General features: G+C 45.2%; 1 protein-coding gene across 4 annotated transcripts in view; it reads left to right on the top strand.

Moving 5' to 3' along the window:
* The window catches only part of SLC38A3 (solute carrier family 38 member 3), a 157,246-nt gene that overhangs the window by 78,647 nt on the left and 54,193 nt on the right, over positions 1-24,406 (top strand). Inside the window, exon 1 of one of the 4 annotated variants that reach the window (XM_081851327.1) lies at positions 8,343-8,480. The exons of the other annotated variants lie outside the window; for them this stretch is intronic. The gene's annotated coding sequence lies outside the window, so the exon portion shown is untranslated. Of the gene's footprint in view, positions 1-8,342; positions 8,481-24,406 lie in introns of those variants that run through there. 4 annotated transcript variants of the gene reach the window in all.

The following is a 24,406-nucleotide window of genomic DNA, read 5'->3' as shown; positions in this document are numbered from 1 at the left end:
TATCACATGTGCAGTAGTTAAAGAAGGCAGGTCTTAGTTAATGGGGTTTGCAGGCACCATCGATCAGCTGGTACTGCAAAGCCCTGTGCATCTGTTTCTGCAGTCACCGATGATCAGCTGTACAACATGTAGATTAGTAACTGGTTGAATAATAGGAAGCACATGCCAGGATTGAATGGACAGTTCTCACAATGGAAGCACGTCAGTAGTGGTCTCTTCAAGGGATCTGTATTGTTGTGATCAGTGCTATTTTAAATATTCAGAAATTAAATGCAACCTGGTCTCAATAATGCACTTCCCAGGAAGGACCCCAGTACTTCCTTTGCTGCACTGCAAGTTTGGCTCTTTACATAACTGGCAATAAATATGAGGTAAAGTAATGGTGTGTCCCCCACCCCAAGTGAGGTGTCAAGTTAGCGTGCTCCTCCTGTTGTGTGTGAAATGTCACCCCCATACTTTGTCTGAGCTCAGCTTTTAGTCACTGGGGACATATGCATCACCCATTCATTATTCTGAAGTTCTTTCAGGCACAGCCATTGATGTTATGTTGTCACATTTGGTGTGGTTTATAATAAATGTACCTGGTTTGTCAGGCTTCAGAAGGGATGTGTTTTATTTGTTGAATGCCTGATGAAGAGCCTTTTGAAATTCTGCTGCTGCCTTAAAGAGAATCAAAGCCAATAGTATCCTCTCTGATTGTCATTTGACATGCTAGAGTATCCTGTAATACATGACACCGTAAATAATTAGGGAACTCCTCTATTCATGGCGGCTCTAGCTGTGGTCTCCAAACAGTTAATGTCTCTCTAGCACCTTTGGTTTACTTAAAACTGGGTCTTGCACAACCGATCACAAGCGAGGTCTGTGACTCGGCTGTTAAGCTTGCAGCCTACCTTGAACTTGTGAAAAGCTTGGATGAGGCTGATAATCTAGGTATTCTGGATAGTGCCAGTTTGATTGCTGCCACATTGTGCAGTTATTAGGAATTAACAGTTAGTGCACATATTTTGCCAAAGACACACAGTACAAGAGCAGGGGTAACACGAGACAGAGCTAGGGCAGAGGAGCACAGGGACAGATCTTATGACTGCAAGTTACTGAATATTTAACACCTTAAGTCTGGGTGGTATTGAGGAGGAGCCGCCTGTTGCTCCATAGTTATACATTTTTTTTCTTTTTTAAAGTAAGTATTTCTTTTGCAGTAGCGATGCAGCTCCAAAGGAAGAAAGCAGAACATCCCTGCCAAAACTGCAGCACACTCTTTTGAGCACAGAATGGCTTTTTGGAGAATTCACAAAAAACACATTTACCGGTATTTGAAGCAAGTCTCATTGATTTCAGTGGGGCATAGTTTCAAATATACAGGAAGGACTGAGCTGCATATCTTGTGTTAAGCTAGCCAAATGCAAATTTAAAATATGGTTTTACATTTTAAAAAAACAAAAACATTTTGTTAGATTTGAGCCACCTCCTGTTATTTTAAGAATATTTCCTCTAGTAAAAGTAAATAATGTGAACTATGTTCTGTTATGCCAGGTAGTCTTCTGAATCTAAGAACATAAGCAGATCCATAAGCTGGACCAGGCCAATGGCCCATCTAGTCCAGCATCCTGTCGGCCAACCAGGTGCTTATGGAAAACCTGCAAGCAGGATCTGAGCACAATAGCACTTTACCCTCCTATGGTTTCCAGCAAGTAGCATTCAGAAGCATTTCTGCCTCTGACGGCTACTACCTCATTCTATGCTATGCCATGATAATGCATTTTTGTGGGGCGGGGGAGAATATGCCTCTTCCGTCTATTGTGAATATAGCAAAGTGGCTGACAGATCTTAGGGAATTACTAGTTCATATTAAGGAACCATGAGTATGAATAAAGTGTAGTATAGTGGTTATTATTCATGCAGGCCACATCCAGGTTCTCTTAGTTTTAACTGATTTTCAAGATCCATTTCAACTGGTGTTTAGGCCCAGTTTTGGCATGGTCACCCTGTATGATGACCTCTGTCAGAAGAGATACAGGGAGGATTAATCTCCCAGCTGCTGCCTAAGTTGGGATGTGTGTGTCACCACTCTGCAGAGGTTCCAGTCCTACTTGAATGCTTGTTTTCAGAGGTCGGTGCATAGGGAATGTGCTTTGGTCCCATGTATACCTGAAGGAGCATCTCCACCCCCATCATTCTGCCCAGACACTGAGGTCCAGCGCTGAGGGCCTTCTGGTGGTTCCCTCATTGTGAGAAGTGAGGTTACAGGGAACCAGGCAGAAGGCCTTCTTGGTAGTGGCACCAGCCCTGTGGAACACCCTCCAATCAGATGTCAAAGAAATAAACAACTATCAGACTTTTAGAAGACATCTGATGGCAGCCCTGAATCATTGTATTTTAAAATAATAATAATAATAATAATAATAATAATAATAATAATAATAATACTACCTTCTGTGTGAGGTTCCATAGAATTCAGTTTTATCCTCTAAACTGCTCTACATGAAACTGGAGTATGTTGTCACCAGTATGCTGATGACACACAGCTCTGCTTCTCCTTTGCATCTGTAGGTGCAGCAGTGGATGTGCTGGATCAGTGCCTTGTCTTCATAGTGGACTGGATGAGAGCCAGTTAACTGAAGCTTAATCTGAACATGACTGAGGCACTGTTTAGTGGGTGGTTCCCTAGACCAGATGTGGCCTGCCCTGGATGGGGTTGCACTCCTTTTGAATAGCTTAGGGATACTTCTGAACCCATAAGTGTTGCTTGGGGCTCAAGTGGCCTCAGTGGTATGGAGTGCCTTCCATCAGCTTCAGCTAAATTCTGTTGCCTGTGCTCTGGTATTACTGCAATGTGTTATATGTGGGGCTGCCTTTGAAGACGGTTTGTAAATGTCAGGTTTCAGCAGCCCAAACACCAATTCTGGCTCAACTACACTGGCAGCCGATTAGTCTCCGGGCTCTATTCAGTGGTGGTTTATACCTATAAAGCTAACTTCCATATCTGAAAATTTAACCATGCTGGCAGGGGCTGATGGGAGCTTGAGTTCAACAATGTCTAGAGGTCTACAGGTTCCCCAACCCTGATTTAAAAGATTTCTTCAGCAAAGCTTCTATGCAGCTTTTGGGGGGGGGGATGCTTTTTTTTTAAGAAGTAGAAACATTTGTTTTAAAAATCATTACTCCCCCCCCCAAAAAAGTAGCAATTCTCGCTCATCGAAAAATTTAATCACACCAAATAATGAGACATGAATTTAAAATCATTTGAATGTAACACAGCCTGCAATATCTCGAGGACTAGGGCGATTTCCAGTTGTAGATTCAGCACTAAATGCAATGAAAAAGCACCATGTGAAAGAGCCACAAGGCATTCTGTTTATCTGAATGCCTCAAAGACACCTCAGATGTTTAGCTAACCCACCAATTGATAAATGGCAGTACATTACTCATTAACTACTTAGGTTTCATGGTCACACTGGGATCTTGACTTTAGATGACAACGATTTTCTGATTAAGGTTAGCTGAAAACCTGGGCTTACCCCATGATATATTGTGTACAATACAAACATCGGTATTTGTATGGGTGACGTGGTAGCTCAGTGTGAAAGATTAGTTATATAAGACTATTGTTGCGTATAATTTCACGATGTTCACCTGCACAGCTACACTTTACAACATAGGTTGTCCTCATATGGAATTAAAATTAAAGTCAAGTTTTAACTACTGTATTTCAAAAAAAGAAAGTTAGAATTATAAATACACTGTGTTGCCAATGCTGAAAGTTATCACAGTGATCAAATTTGATCAAACCACAAACTATGTTTGCTGGGAATGTGCCTCCTGCTGTTTTGGCTACATTGCAGATTGCTGCATACCAACCACTCATTTGCTTTTTTCTTTACAATGAATCTGTAGATTTATCTAGCTTTTTAGACTCTCTACGCATTCCTCTCATGTGTACAGTAAATGTGTTCAGGAGAAGCAGGGCAGTGCCTGCTGAACCAAGTCCCAATACTGCTGTACCCGCAGGCTCCAATCTCATTCTACCTAGAAAGTTATGAAAGGGGTGCACATACAACTGCACATCAACAGGCTCTTCGTGGCCAACCAGAAGCCTTTTGGAAACCTACATGCCAGATCTGAGCACCAAAGCACTCTCCCTTCTTGTCGTTTCCAGACACTGGTGTTCGGAGGCATACTTCAGAGACACTATGGCAGTGGCGTAGCGTGGGTTGTCAGCACCCGGGGCAAGGCAAGTAATTTGCGCCCCCTAACCCATGGATTTGCGCCCCCTAACCCGTGGATTTGCGCCCCCTAACCCTAACCCCCAGATGTTGCGCCCGGTGCGGCCGGCCCCCCCTGCACCCCCCACGCTACGCCACTGCACTATGGCTAGTACTTGAATTTCTCAAATCTTCTTTGAATTTGTCTAATCATCCAAGATGGTGGTCATCATTGCCACTCTTTTACTTGTCCTGAATCCTCCTGTTTTCAGCTGCATTAGATGTCCATGAGTTCTAGTGTTATGAGAGAGCCAGTGTGGTGTAGTGGTTAAGAGCGGTAGTCTCGTAATCTGGGGAACCGGGTTCGCGTCTCCGCTCCTCCACATGCAGCTGCTGGGTGACCTTGGGCCAGTCACACTTCTCTGAAGTCTCTCAGCCCCACTCACCTCACAGAGTGTTTGTTGTGGGGGAGGAAGGGAAAGGAGAATGTTAGCCGCTTTGAGACTCCTTAAAGGGAGTGAAAGGCGGGATATCAAATCCAAACTCTTCTTCTTCTTCTTCTTCTTCTTCTTATGGGAGAGGGCTATCCACTTTCTCCATGCCACACAGTATAGTTTTATACATTTCCATCATGTCACCCCTTGCCTATCTTTCCTCTAAGCTGAAAACTCCCCAAAACTAAAAATTTGTAGGGGAGTTGCTCCATTCCCATGATCATCCTTACTGCCCTTGTCTGAACCTTTCCCATCTCTACAATTTCCTTTTTGAGGTTTGGTGACTAAAATGATACACAGTATTCCAAATGCAGGTCATACTATAGATTTGTATAATGGCATTTCTGGTATAAATGATGTATAAATGCATAAGCTCTGTATTAATGGTAGCTCTTTGCTGGGGAAACTACAGTTCATTGAATATGCTTTAAATGTATAGTGTGGATCACATAAGAGCATGAAATATGAAGTTAAGTCTATGTAACCATGCATTAGCATGTGGTATTTGCATATAACATCCTATATGGGCTACTCTCAGGAGAATTGGACATACAGAAAGCAATATCCAGAAAAACAAAGGCACAAGGCTGACTTTTTTTGCCTCAACATAATAACATAAAATGTCTCGTTTCTCTAATGCTGCAAAGACATTTAGGATTTGAAACAATAAAAAAGCAAAATAATTCCAGGTGGACTTTAAAATATTTACAGTGTCTTTTGAATCAAATGCCTCTTCTTCAAGAGTAGCTTTATAAAACAGCCAGCTTTTCTGCTTTTTCCTGGCTCCAAACAGGTTATTCTCTAGACTATACCACCTACACTAACCACACTCCTTCTGTGGTAAGCTATTTGGACTGGCAGGGATCTGCACTTTTCTTCTGTGGCTTATGCAAGTGATGTATTTAACCAGGACACCTGACATCCAAGAACATCCGGAAGAACCCACAGAGTTTGTAAACTGTGAATATGATTCAGACAAACCTAAGCATTTTCAGGTCCCACTGACCAACTGGAGATTTAAAGCAGTCTTGCTGAAATCAACTGGACTTAAAAGTGCTTGTATTTTTAACATGTAACTTTATTATGCATATTTCTTGCAAGCCATATGTATGGGGTGTTAGGGGAGGGGTAGCACCTTTCGTGGGGGACACGTTGTGCTCCTTCTGAGATAGTTTGTCCATCTTTGCTCCCCGCCCTGCACTTAGTTCTCACCTGTGGCTCCTAGAAGCTGTCAGCATGTGACAGCAGCCACACCCCAAGAACAGCTGGATAGCCAAAGAGCTTTCAAACCTTCAGTGAGTTAAGGACTTCCCTTGCATGCAATGACAGGCACCAGTGGATTGAGCGTACAATTCCAGTAGTGGACCCAACGGTCAAGAAGGTGGTTTCTGCAAATGCTGTAGAGAGAAGTGAGGGGCAGATGGGGCTCGTCAACCTGAGAAGGTAGCCAGCCCATCCAGGAGAAGGAAACTCTGGTCCTAAACAATCCACTGCCTTGCGTCTATACTCATCCAGGAGACACGTCGGGAGTAAACATCAAGGACAAAATCAGTACCTGCTGCCTTGTGGGACATCTTCAGCAAAAGAAGAAACTAAGGACTAAACCCTACACAAATTCCTAACACGGTTAGATGCCATTTTGTTCGACTCTTTCTGGGAACTCCTGGAGCCAAAAGTATTGCTCAGTAAGGGCAGCCCAGGACCTCCATACACACTGCCCAGGCCTGCATCTCGGAGAGCTCACTTCAGTGCTGCTAACACAGCAAAAACAACACATGAGGCAGCAGTTATGAGTGGCTGGTCTCTGCAGCCGCAGCAGATGCTGTGATTCCCCAGTGGTTTGACTTCACCCCTGAAGGCACACGCCACTGTTTCTCAAGACAGACAGATGCCAACAGTAACAATATATATCTGGAGACATTTTATGTCCATTTGTTTTTAACTTTTGATCTTATCAGTATTTTAATGAATATTTTATATTGTTTTATGTAAGCGGCTTAGAGGTTTCTGGTCAAGTAAGCAGCATATAAATGATGTTTAAAAAAAACAAAAACAACTTTGGCTCAATCACACATTATATTTTTAGCTTGTGCCAGCATTGTATATGCTAAATATGAAGACAATATGGGGTTTGCATTTCCTTCTTTGTATGAATTAATTATGCATGTGGACATTGAAAATTCCGTCTTTGACCTGACTGATATAAGGTGTCTGAGAGAAAAACTCTCCGGTTCTGGCATCTTAAATGCACCTCATTAGGTGTATTTATACTGTTCAGATTATGTCTTAATTGCCATCCATGAGAATAGTATTGAATCCAGAGGAAGCAAATGCCCTTGCAATCTTGCCATCTGAGGGTTGCAATCCTATGTACATAGTGTCCTGGGATTTCAAAGTAAATATGACTACCCTGTTACACAAGTCTATTTATGCAAATCCCTGTTTGCTGGCCTTAGCGTGCTTTCTCAACGGCTCTCCTAGATTCAATGGACTTGCATCCGCATTGGGTCCCTTGGATGCACAAAGGCCCTAATCACACACTAGCACATGGCCGCTCCCAAAGAATCTTGGGAACTGTAGTTTTTTAAGCATGCTGGGGCCGATATATATATGTTCCCAGGCCTCTTTGGGAGAAGCCAAGTAAATGCAGGGTCACCGTTGTGCTTTAGGTCGCATAAAGCCCTAGTGAAGCGCTGCGTTCAGGGATCTGATGTCCAGGTAGTCTGACTGCCAAGGCTGGTGCTTCTATGGCCTGGGATCCGGCTCTGGTTTCTCCCACTAAATTTAGATGATTAGAAGACCCAAAATAGGCCAGTGGCATTTAATCTACACTTTTCTTTTTGTCGGGCTTAATGAGCTGCGCCCCTTTAGACTGCGGGGGGGGGGTTAGGATGTCTAAACAACGATTTATTTACACACATAGTATCAGGATTAAAAACGCAGCATTTCGCCGCACCGAGGATGAGCTCATTCCCGGAGTTTAAGAGATTCACTCGGAGGTAAACCCCACGCTTTTCAAAGACGCTTCGTGGCGCTGCGATCCTCGACGCGCTCGTCTGAAAAATTACGTGTAAGGGTTAGATTGGACTGGGTATAGCGGCCTTTAAAAAATAAGAGAGGACTGGAAAAGTTGAATCTGTGTGGGTTATGCTCGATATAAAACTACGTGCTCCAAGGAAACCTTTGCAACTCGCCCTAGACTGGGCTGAGAACTTCAAACTTTGGTGCTAAACACTCTTCCCTGGATCTGCGTCGAGACGGACCTTTCGGCCAAGAAACCTGTCTCGGAGCGAAGCGCCACCGCCTGCTCCCCAGCGATCATCCGGAGTGAAAGCCTTCAGGATCGCGGCCGACTTTGCCGAAGTTCTGGCGCCTCCGCGCTCGGCCGAGAGAGGCACGCGGCCCGCCCGGATAGGAAGCGAGGAGCGCCCTGGCACGCTGCCCGCCCCTCCCGCCTCGTGCGCCTGTGCCCGGCTCCCTCGGGCGCGCAGGCTCCGGTGGCCCCCCTCGCTCTCTCCCGCCCTCGCCTGTGCCCCGTCCGGGGTGGACGCGGGAGGGGGGCACCGTGACGCTTCTCCGAAAGCCGCGGAGATTGGAGGCCGCCGTGGGGGCGGTCCTGGTGCCTTTAATCTTCCCCTCCATTGGGGATTATTGGCGAACACTAATCTGCCAGTGGTAGGGAAGGACGCGCCGGAGCGACAGCCGCGGGATTGCCGAGCGAGCGCTGCAAACCGACAAGTTTGGCCGGCGCGGGACACGACCCGGACTGCAGGACCGGCACGTAAGTCTCACGGAGCGGATCGGGAGGGACGGGGTGGATCCACAAGCCAAGGGTGCCTCACCTTTCTCCCGTTGCTATTTATAAAAGCCGCTATTCGGCGCACCCGGGGGTCGGGTGGGCCAGCGCCTCGGCGGTGCGTTTCCAAAGGAACGCTCCAACTTTACGCAGCGGTGCTTTGCGAGCTTCCTCGCCGCTAGTCCCCGGCGGCCCTCGCCAGACCTTCGAGACGTCTTTAAATAGGGTTTCATCCTCGCTTTATTTTACTACAACGGCTAATACTTGCGTGGGTTGGGCTTACCGTGTCTTTGACGTACAGCGACGGAAGGAATCTTTCTGGACCGGACTGCTGGCAAATGGTATATCGTTGCAACGAGGAGCAAATCTTGCCATCAGCTCGCTCCTTCCCTCCGCCTCGGTTCAGAATAGGGGTTATAGTCTGTGGGGAGCGGATGTCTGGAAGAGCCCCCGCTGGGTCTTCTCTGGTCTCCTTTGGTGACCTTCTGCTGCTCCTTGCCGTGCCAAACAGTTATTTTTATTTATCTGGGACTTTTTAAAAAAATAATGTTTTAGGTATTCAAATACTGTCTTTCATATGGTATGGCAAGGCAGTACACAATGGAAAAAAGTACACTCTCTCTCTACCAAAACTTTTTCTAGTATTACTTTCAGCTTTTCCACCATCTTTTCTCAGCATCACAGACCTGGGCTAAGAAGCACCTAACTTTTCTGAGAAAAAGAGATAGTTGTAACTAGCCTCACACTTAGTTAATAATACTGTTAATATATTTCTGAGGTGTCTAATATATTTTTGAGGTGTTAGTTTATGGTAAAAAATGAAGATGGAAAGAGCCATGCTTGTTTCATCTCTAGCATATGAGATTTGACAACCTGGTACTATGACAATGGAAAGGTCCCAAGATCAGAGAGTAACAGTACTTTGTTTTTTGCATCATCTTGAGACAATTCTGCACCCATACCATTCCTCACACAGGGCATGATCACATCCATCTGCAGCCCAAATCATCAGTGCATCTCTGTTGTGCAGCTTGACCCACAGGCACCATCTGTTTGCTCCAGTCCCCCTGTCATCTCCAGGTGGTGTGATGCCCTAGGAAGAGAAAAATATCTCAGGGTTCTCAGTTATAAACATTACTACTTAGGCCGCAGACTTTCCAAATTTGTGTTTTCTCTAAGAAATAGAAAACACTTACTCTTGTCCTCTGGGCTCAGAAAGCAGAATGGGCAGTGATGGTTTTGAGGATATTTTCGTGGGTTTTGCCTCTGGTGCCTCTGTAGGAGCAATGGTGGGGCTTCTCTGCAGTCAGAGGAGGATTGCCATTTTACCTTTTCTGGTAGCCCCTTTAGTACAGTTTTTAGAAGCTGAAGGGGGGAGGCCATAATTTGGCTAAAACTGAAAAGAGTGAGGAGAGAGAATTTCATTAAGGGCCCCCCTACCTCTCTTCCCATTTCATGCTGACAAGAATTGGACCAGGTTACCTCCGGAGGTTCCTTCCAGGTGTCGATAAGAGACAGTTCTGGCATATTTTCAGCAACTCTCTCCAGACTGCCTTCGTCTCAGTATCAGAATAATGGTATCAGTCTGCTTTACAGGATTGTTGTACGCAGGGCTTTTTTTCCAGCCAGAACTTGCTGGAACTCAGTTCTGGCACGTCTCAGGTGGGCGCCAATGCCATTATAAGAGAACAAGGGAGAAGAATAGCACTGGTTGTAGGGATTACTGAGGTAATGTATGTGGAGCCTTCAGATATTTGGACTACATCATAAGAATGTTGTGCTTATTCTGTAACTGTATTTGGAGAGAAAATATTAAATTCCAACTATTTTGCATATGGAAGGTTTATGATGTATGTTTTATATGCACACACATTTTCCCTCTCATAAAGCCCACTGTAAAGCTGTTTGAATTGTCCCAAATGGAACAGGACATGCTGATCTCATTACTAAGACTATTTTATTCATATTTGAACATAATTCACTGCTAACGGCAACATCTTGGAAATGCGGAGTACTCAGAGTGGCTGGATTATCCAGGAGGATAAGAACTTGTCTGATGTTTGCTGTGTCCTGTGCATAAAGAAAACCCTCCACTTTTTCCGGCTTTAATTTTTAATTGGGCCGGGGAGTGACATATGTTTCCTAGCTCTGGAAACTGTTGCAGCCTAGATCAAATATCAGAACCTTCTGGTATAGACTTGAGCTGGACCGAGCCATGTGGAACTAGGGTAGTTTGACATTCCACAGCCCTACGGAGCTTGTGTTTTGTTTGGGAGTATGAAAAGTCTCCGGTTTCAGCTCCTTGTCGTTTGTGGCACAGTTTTACCACTGGCCTGTGAGGCCAAAGCTCTCACTTATGGCTGTAGGCTGTTTGCTGTGCTGTCTGTTTCTAGGAAAGGAGTAGAGAGGCTGGCTTTGGTAAGCAGTGGGACATGCCTATAGGAGAGTATTTATAGAGCTTGGCCTATTAGTGCGTTTTTGTGAATGCAGCAAGCACATTGCATTCTCTGGTGGGCTCCTCACTCCCACTCTCAGCTCATTTCTTCACCCGTGCACCCAGAATAAAGGCGTATCTAGATCTCTGTATGCAGAGTCAACAATTAACCGCTCTGTGTGGTCAGGGAGGGCAGAGAAGGACCACTAAATTTACATCTGCAACAGCGTCACCTCCCAAAGTGACACACGTGGTAGAAAGCAGGCTGTCTTTTCTCTTGCATTCTGAATGGCTATAAACTTTGCTTTTCAAATTCAAATCTGCCATTCTCTCAGCTTTGAGTACACGTCAAAATTGTGGGCTGAGGCTTTGATTTGGAACAAAACTGTGTTTTTAGCAAGTGAGCTGTTGCAAAGCTATGTTGCAAGCAGCTTTATGCTACACAGTGGTACCTTGGGTTACATACGCTTCAGGTTACAGACTCCGCTAACCCAGAAATAGTACCTCTGGTTAAGAACTTTGCTTCAGGATGAGAACAGAAATCGTGTGGCAGCGGCGCAGCAGCAGCAGCGGGAGGCCCCATTAGCTAAAGTGGTGCTTCAGGTTAAGAACAGTTTCAGGTTAACATTGGACCTCCGGAATGAATTAAGTACGTAACCAGAGGGACCACTGTACATACGTGTGTGTGTGTGTGTGTGTGTGTGTGTGTGTGTGTGTAGGTTTTCAAGAGGCTTGGGGCAGCTTCTCCTTCTCTTCTGAACCTGGCATACATGTGCTGTTTGCTTTGCTATTTCTTGGTGCGGAGACTGGGACAGCTAAATTATATGCATAGCTGTCAACTTTCAGATTTGAAAATAAGGGATCAGCAGCCTCAAAAATAAGGGATCAGCAGCCTCACCTGGGGACACTCTACGGGATATCTAACAATCCGGGATAGCAGTGGGAAGCAGCGGGAAACAGCGCTGGAATAAGGGAATTTCCCGCAAAAAGAGGGTTAGTGTGGGGTTGTCACTTTGTTACTTTCAGGTTCCCTTGTGCCTTTGACAAATGTACAGTTGGCAGAAATTCAGTGTGCACTACTGTTTCTGGTACAGGAGTGAAGTGATAGGGATTCAACTAACCTGTTGAATTTCTGCCTTTCACCCACTTGTTCTGTGTGCACACTATATGTTTAAAGCATATTTAATGCACAAAGAATCTTGGGAGCTAGTTCACCACTTTCAGAGCTGCAATTCCCAGCATGCTTCACAAATGACAGTCACGTGCCTTAATGTGGGGAAGTCATGTGCCTTAGATGTGCTGTAAAGGTATGCCACAGGAGCCCTACCAAATCAAATGGTGGCACTCCAAAATAAAAAGGAATCAAGTTTTTTGTTTAAAGAAGAAGCTCCATCCACTGACCTACACACTTTCTGGACTGAAGAGATCTCTTTACAACTTCTTTCAAAGAACACCAGTAAGCAGCAGTTTTATATTGGCAAAGCAAGCTCCCAGTGCTTCTCCATGCCGCAAGCTGATGGTCTGATGATTGCTGTTAGTGGGAAGCCCTGCATTGCTTCTAACATGGGGCCAAGATGCTCTTTATCTTGTCAAGGCTTGCATGGATATTTGTCCACTTTGCACCCAAACAAGGGCAGTGTTTGAAACTCTCATTCTTCTAGGCACATTTTGCAATAGGGAATTTCATTAGCACAAGCACTTTCTAAGCTCTGGGCACAGTACTGCGTCTATGGTTTCAGATTAAAACTGCAGAGTGGAAGGAAAGGAGGACCCTTTTCTGTCTCCCCACTTCCAGCTACTCTCTGAAGCAGGCTTCCTCAAACTCAGCCCTCCAGATGTTTTTGGCCTACAACTCCCATGATCCGTAGCTAGCAGGACCAGTGGTCAGGATGATGGGAATTGTACTCTCAAAACATCTGGAGGGCCGAGTTTAAGGAAGCTGTCTCTGAAGACTAGAGAAAAGACCCTCTTAAGAGTATTAGGGGGGTGGGCAGGGGAAGAACCAGACCGTGTGTAAAATGAACATAATATTTTAGCTGCAGTTCATTCATTTTCAGCTTTGTATTCGTGTTATAAAAAAAGCACACCTAGACATTCCGTTATTGGGCCGATAACTTAGTTTTAAGGTGCCATTTAGCTCCTAGCTTTCATATCTCAGTTTCTAACACTGAACAAGGGCACAGTTGTTTGCTGTTGGAAACAATCAAAGGTTCATGTTGGAGGATAGGACGGTTATGGGTAATTTCAAGCGGCTCTTCCTGTGGCTTCTGTCATCTGATCATCTCAAAGAGCCTTGCGTTCATTCATTCCCTCTCACGTCATCCCGTCCGGCAGGCATTGTTTCATATCCCCATTTCACTGGCAGGTACTGTGGTGTGGTGTGACAGGAACAAGCTAGGCAATGGTACAGGCAGGGCAAGGGACCTAGGCATCCTTGCTGCCTTCAATGTTGTATTCTCGTAATCACGAGGAGAAAAATAAAGGCCTTTCTCCACAGTTTAGTTTATGGCATAATAAATGGCACATTTGTTTCTCATTAGTTGCACACAGTCCACATGACACCCCTCAAGGTGACGTATGGCTTAGAGTGAATATGCCACAATATTTTGTACCTGAGAAAATGCAGTAGATCCCTTTCCAGTTAGTGCATTAACTGACGCTGTACTTCATCAAGTATTTTGTGAAGCTGCTTCATTCTATGAACTTTCTCTATGTATTAGGTTAAGTTTTGGAGGCAGTGTGTCTGATGTATAACCACAGCACTGTAGCACTTCCCCAGTATTTACAACTCTAGCAGCAAGCATCACCAACAAGTCCATTCCCTCCTCTCCCATTGTTGAAAGTATGACATAATATTTCATAAACCCTTTCTGTGTTTTTAGATGTGATGTGCTTCCCCTCTCTAGCACTAGGGTGCATGTGTAGCCAGATTGTTTGAACATGTGTTGCAGCTGGAGGGGGGGGGTAGAAGCACAACTTTCTCTGATCTCTCAAGTATAAGTGAGAATTTAAAAAGAACTTTGACCACCATATGATGACTAAAAAGTCATTGGGATTAATTTTTTCCATACATGTATAACATATTTATATGTGTTTTCTTAAACATCAGGAACAAAATTCTGAGGGTACAAGCTGTTCAATCAGAGAAACAGACTTCCTATACCTATAACAAACTCACTTGGTCTCTAAGGTGCTCCTGGAAGGAATTTTTATATTTTGTTCCAACTACGGCAGACCAACATGGCTACTTATCTATAACTAGACTTCCTTGCAGGGAGTGATGGATTATCCTTCCTTTTGAAGTTTGTAAGTGGGGTTTAGATACCCACCTGTTGCAGTAGTGGGTTTCCTGCATTGGCAGGGAGTTGGACTAGATGACCTTTGAGGTCCCTTCCAAACCTGGGATTCTATATTAGGTTGTTAGATACATAAAAATTTAAAATAAAGATGGGTGGGTTGTTGTGGTGGGTTTTTTTAAAATTGTGACTGAGGCTTGCTTTCACTGTTTTGTGAAAAGGCCCCCTTTTTTACATAACAAAATTTATGTACTGCTTAATTTAAAAACCTCTAGGCAGTTTACATAAAATATTTATAAGAACATACCAGTAAAACCAACAGACATAATAAAGTCTAACGTAATAAAGTTAACAAAATATAAATAAAGCTTACACTTTAAATGCTATACTACTCAATGAACTCCTCTCCTATTCTGCAGCTTAGCCAAGACCAAGGTGCTTGGATATACAGCTTAATGCACTGAAAGTAATTTCACTTTCATCACCTCCAAAGGAATTCAGGACCCAGTTGGCGTTTTACATAGTACTTCAGAGTACCTTCCAAGGGGGCAGCTGATCCCAGGATCCTCTGATGCTGTGCCGATGCACCAGGTCCAAAACTAACACCAGTATAATGTAATTGAAGTAGAAATCACAATAGCTAGAGGCAACCTAGTGATATCAGCAAACCCTCCCGTGGTATCATTCGCAACTCCTCTACATTAAGCCTGCCTAGAAGGAACCCGTCAGCACGTGGTAGGAAGTGTTCTGGTGGCATGACCCAGTTCAGCCCACACCGCTCCTACATACAAAGCCCAAGCCCACTGTCAAGGTGAGCCCACAGCACTTCCCTTGCCAGCTGTCCATAGAGGTACGTTAGCAACTGCTGTCTGTAGCCACAAGCACTGCAGTGCTCCCCTCAGACCAAGGAGGCAAGGCAACAGCCTGCTAACAGCACCTTTGCCAGGAAAAAGCCTGGGCCGGGCAGGAAAGGAGAGGTTGTCATTCCAGTCACAAGCGTCAGCCAAGCAAGTGGGTAGGAAGAGGCCCAGACATGGAAGCCAGTTGACCACAGGCTTCTCAGGCAAACATTACAAGAGCCCTGATGAGTCAGACCAAAGGTTCATCTAGTCCAGCTTCCCATAGAGGCCAAGCCAGTGCCTCTGGTAAACCCTAAGCAGGGCACGAATAGCTCTCTGCCCATTGTCTCTCCCCAGAAACTCATTCACTGGCATACCTCTGAAACCAGGAGGCTTCGTTTTAGGTTTCGCCAGAAGCGGCTTACTCATGCTGGCCACATGACCCGGAAAAACTGTCTGTGGACAAACGCTGGCTCGCTCGGCCAGTAAAGCGAGATGAGAGCTGCAACCCCAGAGTTGTTCACGACTGGACTTAACTATCAGGGGTCCTTTACCTTTACCTATCCCCTCCTGAAGCTGCTTTTACTTAGCAGAGGTGACCATCTGGGCTCTTGTTCCATAGACTGACTTGTAAGGTGTGCTTGGAGAATCGGAGAAGCCTCCTCTAACACACTTGTTCTTTTCCCAGCCGTAACTTGCCTTTGAACTTCAAACAGATCTTCCGATCCCCCATGCTATCTGGGTGAAAAAGGAACAGGTCAGATGGCAACCCTGCTTCCTTCCCTATTGCCCTCCAGTCGATAACTCAGCGCATGATGGCCTTGCATCTTCTGCCTCAGTACCCTGGGAAGCCCTGTCATCCTATCGGGAGGTTTGTTTGTTTTCTTACAGCAGACCCTTGGAAATTGCTTCCCTCGCTGCAAGCACTCGTATAATGCTGGCGCAGAAGTAAACAATGCTTCACTTGCACCACACTTGAGCGGCACCTTTAACGGGAAGGAGTGCGCGTACACTGAGCAGCCACAGCAGCCCTTGAGGGCAAGGGCTGTCCTTGCATGGCAGAAAGGCAAAATCTCATTGCCCGCAGCATGCAGAATACTGCAGCTGGAAGTACATAAGCTGTGGAGCAAACAAACCAGTTCCCATTTGGACTATTTTCTTTGGCGGATGCGTAATAAGTAAACCTCTTAGCTCACAAGATTGGTTTGTTTTCTCGGGGCATTGTTTTCAAAGCTGTATTATGCCTGGCAAGATAGTGAAGCAATGCATTGTACAGAATTGGGTGGCTGTGCGTGCATGCGCCCCCCTCCCTGCTAGCTGTCAATTTTTTACCCAGATATATATTTCCCATCACCTCCATTTCTTTCACCTGATTTTCTCTGCCAGAGCTCAGTGGGCAATCCAATCAAAGGACATCTTTGGAGAGAACAATAATTTTAAGGCACTTAAAAAAAAAATCTTCTTTAGGTTATCATAATGCCCCAAAGTGCAGTGCTCATGTTTTGTTTTTAGCACACGGCTGAATACTTTCTGCAAGCTCTGCTCCACTGAGCTCTCCCCCATTGGCATGGGGAGCTACACACACAGGAAGAGCTCATTTTCCAAAGGAGGAGGAGGTACAGTTTTTAAAAACATCACCAACTGGGAGGGGATGCTGACACACAGAGGAGCGAACAGGATTTGCAGCAAAACTTTTGTGTATCTAGGACTGGGGTGAAAGATTATTTCCATGTTTCGGATGGAGCTTGGGGCTCCATTCAGTTGAAAATTTTGTTGTATCATTTGCATTTCAAGGCACAGGTCTGGGCTTTCCAGGTCCGTGTCTGAGCGCTTTCCCCACAAAAATCTGATCTTTACTGCTGAAAACCCAAAGTGGCATGTGCTCCGATTCAGCGGTGAAGGTCAGATCTTCCTGGGGGAAGTGGTAGGGAAGGGAGTGCTCAGAGACAGACTGGGAAAGTGTGGACCTGTGCCTAGAAAGTGTGGGGGCAATAGGTAGGTGTGGGAAAGTTCTCCTAAGAAGACCCTGCTGGATCAGGCCAATAGCCTGATCCTTGTCCACTACCCTGTTCTCACAGTGGCCAACCAGATGCCTATGGGAAGGCCAGAAGCAAGACCTGAGTGCAACAGTTCTCTCCCCACTTGTGATTCCCAGCATTCAGAGACGTACTGCCTCCTGAAGTGGAGGCAGAACATAACCACTGTGGCTCATAGCCATTGGTTCCTCATTACTCAAGTTAAGAGGCTAGAGACAACCAGCTTCCCAGACTTTAAGGAACTACCTGGCAAATGGTTGTCTCTATTTGTACTGGTGATATAAAGCATAGCCGGTACTTCTGTTTGCATGCATGCCGTCTTTTATCCCTCCCTGGTTAATAAATGCTGGAGCCATCTTAATGTGGAAGTCATTAAGCTATTTTCTTGGGTGCTCCCACACTAGGGGTAGGATTCAACTAAGTTGTTGCATGCATGGAACAAGGTCCACTCAACATAATAGGATTCACCTCCCTCCCATGGCCTCTGTGCCCCCTAAATGTGCTCTGGAGGGTTGGGTGGAACTCCCAGAACTATGGTGGAACTAAGGACATCAGTAATTTCAGAAGAGATTTGGAATTAGGGTGCCCCACATTGTAGATCCCTAGTTATGGGGAGCAGTGTTTTGTGTTGTTCTTCTTCTAAAGCCTTGATTTCTGTGCACACCCCAGTTGGTAGATGGCTTGAGCTTTTTCCAAAGGGCAAATTGGGACATGAGGAATGAGTTCCTGTTTCCATCTCGGCTCCCATAACTGGAGATGAACAACTGAATTGGAGCAACGGTCCTGAGCAAAAGACAGGCCCTTTAGTTGACTTGGTATTTCAGTGTGGAAGTCACGCAATGGCACAGCAGAGTCATTAGCAGCAGACGGACGCCACTGTGGAACTGGGAGTCGGCAGTGCAGGCCAAGGCCTAATTGCGTATTGTTTTCACTGTCAACTGAACATTGAGAATTTGAGTGGTGAAAGAAGGCATTTCGGAATTCTAGTCTTCAGAATAAAACCAGAGGAGGCATGGAAGGATAATGGACATTGAAGGTGGGTGTGGTGGAGACAGTGAAAAACGGCTGGACTCACTATGTGGGAGTTTACGTGACAGGTTCCATTCAAAAACAATAAATTATGACTCCCTTCCACCAGCAGTATTTTCTTAAACCCTGTGGGTGCATCTGTTTGTCTGTGCCACATACAACTTTATTTGACTTCCTTCCTTGTGGCTAGCTGCATTCATCATTTGTAGCCTTAAGACAATGAATATTAACTGTTTTAATAAAGCCATAAGAGGCCCTTTGGTTTTCACTGAGTCTTTATGAGCACAGCTCAGAATTTAATGGGGCTTGTTTCTGATCAAGGCTCCACAGAAATGGTTTTCGATTCCTCTTAGAGACCCTTTTGTCCTGCCCCTTTTTGTTAATCATTGCTGTTGTCCCTTTTTGTTCCCTCTCTGTGGAATTCTACGGCCACTGTGGCTCAGGGTGCCAACACACCTCTTCCAAAGACCACCAGGGGCCTTCTAATAGTTGTGTGCATGACAGGTCCTCATGGCTTCTCCAGTACAACACTTCACTGATGGGAGAAACTACACCTGCCCAAATGCCCCCCCCCCCAGCCAGTGAGCTCTTAACAGGTCATAAGTAAGACCAAGCACTAGCAGTGCTATTGGGGCATCCTCTACCTGAAATCTCCCTTGAAGCCCATACAAAGATGCCTGCTGGATCAGACCAGTGGCTCATCTAGTCCTGCCCCCTGTTTCCCACAGTGGCCAATCAGACACAGAAGCAGGGCAGTGGAATTTGGATGCATTCAGGTCTTTCCAAACTACCCCATTTAAGGTGCTTCCTGCCCCTTATCCACCTGCCTGCAAACAGGTTTCCAAATGTGTTTTAGCCTCTCCAAAACCAACATTTTAAACTTGGGGATATTAAGGAGTTTGGAAGGTAGTTTTAGAGTGGAACGGTAACAGGTGGGGAAATTGTTGAGCGCACACCCTCCCTCTGCCCTTTTTCCTTCGCAATGTACCCTCTTAAAGCTGCTTTTTCCCCTTGGGCTTTTATATGCTCATGCATGAGATGTGTAGCCCTGTCCTAAAATGGAGATCTGAAGAGATGCATGCTTTCTTCTTTCATACCTCTCAATGGCTCCATGCGGAGGCAAATCATTATAGCCGCAGCAGGCCAAGTGACCTCTGCTTTGAGATCAGGTGGCTGCCCATAAGTCTGTGTGTTAGGTCACTGAATAAATCAAGAAAGAAGGAAAATATTGTCTTAATAATTTCCTTATTTGAGAGCAGACTCTTTCTGCAACCTCTCATCTCTGATTCCCACCTCGCTTCTACTGAAACTCTTTAAAAACATGCCAAGAACCCCAATTTCTGTGTTTCTTTCTTTCTTTCTTGGCGCCTACTGACGTCAGCTTTACGCTTGACAAGCAAAGATTTCTGCACCAAGGCACATGCCATCCAAATCACATTCAGGATGCTGGCAGGCCACAGGAGCTTAGCAAGCCATAATGATGGGCCAGCAAGTACCGTATCCCTAGGGCACTGGACTGGAATTCACAACCTTTGATTTCCTTTTCTCCCAAAGGTCACTTATTCAGTCTGCATAGATCCCACCCTTTGTATAACAGGGATTATACAACATCTTCTTTCTTGCCAGTGTCTACTGAGAACTACGAGTCCTTGATGGTCTGGGGACTGACCACCTCCCTCTAGTAATTTATTTATCAAGTCACTAGAAAGCAATTTTGAGTCTGCCATCGCTCTGGCTGGCAGTAACTCTTCCTTCTGTCTTCCTGATTGTCTGTGCCTTACTGCCAATACCTACCTAGGGGACATCACATGACTTATTCTAGATTAGCCCATCTGTTTTTCAGTTCTAGGACCCAGTCCTGTAGCACAACAACTGAAGAGAGTGTTCTTGAGCACACAAAGAGTTATTTTCTCTTGTAAGCCCAGTTAGCCCTCACTTGCTCAGGGCTAGGGAGAAGGGCCCCCAGGCCCTGGATGTGTGGTATATTCAGCCAGATCCTAACTACTTAGAAGAAAACTATAGCTGTTTTCATTGAAGCTTACTACATAGTGAGAAGGCATAGGAATGTAGCTGTAGGCAGGCTAGAGCCAACCCTACCCTGCACCTTGCTTTTTAGAAATTAGACTCACAAGTCATCCATGCCATTCCTTTAAAGCATATGGCTTCCCCCAAATATTCCTGGGAACTGTCGTTTGTTGATGATTCTGGGAATTGTCGGTCTGAGAGGGATAAACTACAGTTCCCCTGATTCTTTGGGGGAAGCCATGACTGTTAAAATGCTAATAAGTGTACTTTAACTGTAAGGTGTGGCTGTGATGCAACACGCAACCATGCAAGTCCTGTTTTCCATCTACCACCACTAGGGGTATGGGAATCTTTCCCACAGTTAGACTTTGGTGCAGAGACCTCCTTGCATTGAGGGCCACTTTTACAATTTCATAAAGGCATGCTTCTGTGTGAAGAGTTTTGTGAGACTGGCCATACATGTTTGTTTTCCCCCCAGCCTGTCAGGAACCCAGTCCCTCTGGAAATGAAATCATGGTGTGAGAACCAGCCTTTAGGGTCAAGTGTATGTCTGGCATAAACAGAAAAGAGAAAAGGCATATATGACAAAGTCCCAAGCGCAGCTTAAATGTTGTCAGACGAAGGCTGCAATCCTGCACACTCTTGGGAACAAGTCCCCTAGTATTCAGTAATGAGTATGGAATCAAAGGATTGAGCTATGCCTAATCAGGGAGAGCCTTTCAAGGGCAGTGAGAGATAGTGGGAATGCACTGGGACAGGCACTGTAGAGGCATAGGAGCAAGTCATTGTGGACTAGGGATGTTGGAAGAAAGCCATTTCTGTTCCACCCTATATCAGTTGCAATCAGTGCTGCTTCCATTCAGTTTCTGCAAAATACTATATTATTTGTCTGCTATTTAATGTAAGCTATACAGCAAGCATACAGCATGAGACTCTTAATCTTAGGGTCGTGGGTTTGAGCCCCACATTGGACAAAATATTTAGGAGATTTTGCAGGGGGTTGGACTAGAGGATGACCCTTATAGTCCCTTCCAACTCTATGATTCTATGATTCTATTTACATAACTTAAGTCATTAATTACGCTTGAAAATTATGTATCATTTGCAAACTTAAAAACGATGTATTTGCTTACCTGATTTCTGTTCCTGGCCACAGGTGAACATGCAAACTACAGCAAATGCTGCTTCCCTTTCACGGCAATTCTCTGACATCCCTAGTATGGACAAATATTGGGTCCAGAAGGATCTCTCTCTCTCTCTCTCTCTCTCTCTCTCTCTCTCTCTCACACACACACACACACACACACACACACACACATATATCTCTGCCCCACCAGTATCTCACCCGTTTTCCCTAAGTTGGAAAACATCATTCCTGAAATTTCAATCAGTGAAATGTTTCTCTACTCTTTCCATCTACCTCACCACCCATGATTCGACCTTAAGACAATGATAGACTAAGTGCAGGGTACAGCAAGCCTACAGCTGGAAGGAAGGACAAAGGGACAGCATAATTGTAGAGGTCTTGGCAGTGGAGAACTAATCAGTAGGATGTGCCCTGATGACTTGAGGAAGGCAGCCACATGGACACACACCGTGTGAGAAGGAGTTATGCAGCGCTGAGGAGTGATGCCTCCATTTTAGATGCCCGGTTTGGTTGGTTTTAAATGCCCAGAGGGACTTTCATTCGTAAAGAAATTTGATACATAGCCCAATGACCAGACGCAGCAGAGTTTTGGGCCTTGGGAGGGGGAAAATAATTAAACTGACATTGAGATGCATAGAGGGGTCCGACATAGGAATGGAAAAGAATTAGGCAGTCTCAAATATATAGCTACCTCCACTTGCCCAACATGGTACTAGATAAAACTACAAGAACAGTCCAAAGTCAAGGAGCCATTAGGTTCCAGTACCAAAAAGTTGATGGGAGGAGTAAAGTTTTGTAGTGGGAAGGTTAGAAATTCAGGGAAATTGTCTGTGACCTGGTTTTGTATGTATCCTTAAGGGAACTCCGCTTCCAGTGCAGGAGAAGATCTTGAAACAGCAGCATCTCCTCTTCCTCCAGATGGAACTTTTGTGCTATTCTAGCTATATTTTCTAATGGATTCCAAATTCCACAAATATGACCCTTTTGAGAAGGTATGAGGTTTCTAGGGCTGATTATCTAAATAGTTCCCTGTTGATCTGCGTAGTGATGCCAGATACCTGGAGTCGGGGCTGACACAAGAAAAACTTTCATTTCCTTCTAGCAAAAGTTATTTCTGAGACGCTTTGTACACAGGATAAAGGACCAGGCAAAAAACAAACACAGTACACTGGCTCTGGACATGGGATGTTCTGGGTTCAAATCCCTGCTGAACCACAAACTCTATAAAGCACTGTGCCAGAGTATAACCCAGAGAATGCACATGCAGCTTACATTTCCCAGTGCCCCAGGAAGAGAGGCTGCTGTCTTCCTACCCACCTTCACCTCAACTCTCTTGCCAGCTCTTCTCTCTGCTTGCTGAAATGTACAGGGCTGCAGGAATACTGCTCAGCAGGCAGATGACAGGGCCAGGGAAGAAATGGATGGGAAAGGCTGCAGCCCTCTTTCTCCTGCTGCCCTGGGGGAATTTAAAGAGGCTACATAGACGTAAGTTCTCAGTTTTCAGCCTGTCCACCTTGCTGGTAGTTAGGGGTCCACCGCTTTTACGACAGGGTTTCTGTGCTTTTCACAGCTGCATTACAGCTCACAGACATTCAGCAGTTACTGTAGGCCTTGCCAGGGACAGAAAGTGAATTGGAGTGGCTTTGCCTGTTGAATACTGGCAATTGCACAGCAGCCTTGAAAGAAAGAAAGAAATGTAGCAACTTTCCTTGCATGTTTCAGGTGAGGCCCAAGTTTTGTGTTGTCCTGGTAGTATCTATGGCTTCAAGAATAAACTTCCCCCGCAGAAATATTGTTAAAAGGTATTTCAATTATCTTAGCTTTCCTTTCAGCGTATAAATCCTTCTAAGACAGCCTTCAATTAAATTCCATATTTTGAAAATGCTTTGGAAGGTAGGCAAAGATCAACATAAAAACCATCAAGATCCTACCTGCAGGACAGCTGATGGTGGGTTGTTCCTTGGAGTGGAGGGGAAAGTGCATCTAGACCAGGACTTAGGTGGTCTTCATCTGCCTGCCTGCCTCTGCCTCCTGGAGTCCTTCCCATGGGAGGGTTGATGGGGAGGGTTTTTTAAGAGCATTCCCCCTTTTGACTCTGAGGTTTTCCCCAACCTTAGTTTGTGGGAGCCCCTGCTTGGTTCAGCCCCATAGCAGGTAGGGCTTGTATCGAATGGGAGATGTTTGACCAGAAGCCATGATATCGCTGTGCATATATGAATTCCACTCCTGTGCCTTTCTTAGTGTTTAATGGGGTAAAATACCTTCTCTTGCCCATTACAGTCTCTCACATGTCTTCTCCTCTGTGGCCCACTGTAGCACACTCACCAATTTTCTTATGCCCCTATTTTCACACCCACCCAAATTTCCCTCCCAGATACACATGTCCTCCATACCAGCCTGTGCCTCATTTGCCAACCAACTCCTATGCTTCCCTCCCCTGGTGTCTCCCAATTAGCCCCCACACCCACCCACAGTCAACATGGCTTCTCTAACCATTCCCCAAGACCCTGAGTCACTGCAGAGCTTTCTTCCTGTGTTGTCTACCTTACCCGGTCACACTTGGGCAAGGAGACGTGCCTGCCTGTTAATCACAATCAGGCCAATCCAGGCATGCTTAATTCTCTAACAAGCCAGTTGTTAAATACAGTAATAGAGGCTTTAGCAGCTCAATAGCTGGTCTCTTGGGAAGAGCAGACACATGAAATTCTTTGGGGAGATAGAAGGCAGATTTGTTGTATAGGCCAGGTTCTTCCTTGCCCACTGGGCTGGAAGGGAGGAATACAGTCGGATGAATCCACCAACCTAAAGTGTGAATTTGTGACAACAGGGAAAACCTGTCTAATATGGTTGAGAAACAGCACTTTAGAGACAGGGAGCATGTATTTTCTCCTTAAAGGTCTTTGTGGACATGTTTATGATGTTGTTTAGCTCCACAGCCCAGTCTGTTGTGCATCAAATGTGGCAGGTGTTAATATCCAGTTATAGGGAAATTTAGTGACATACTCAAGGTATACCAGGCAGAGAAATTGATGGCAGTTAATAAGAGGTGGGAGAAAAACCAATGTTTTAATTATCCAGTTAGATAATGGCAGGGTGGGCTCTCTC

Source organism: Podarcis erhardii (genome assembly GCF_964252035.2).
Source record: "Podarcis erhardii genome assembly, chromosome: 2".
Classification (NCBI taxonomy): Eukaryota; Metazoa; Chordata; class Lepidosauria; order Squamata; family Lacertidae; genus Podarcis; species Podarcis erhardii.
This window is presented reverse-complemented; position numbering and strand designations above follow the sequence as displayed.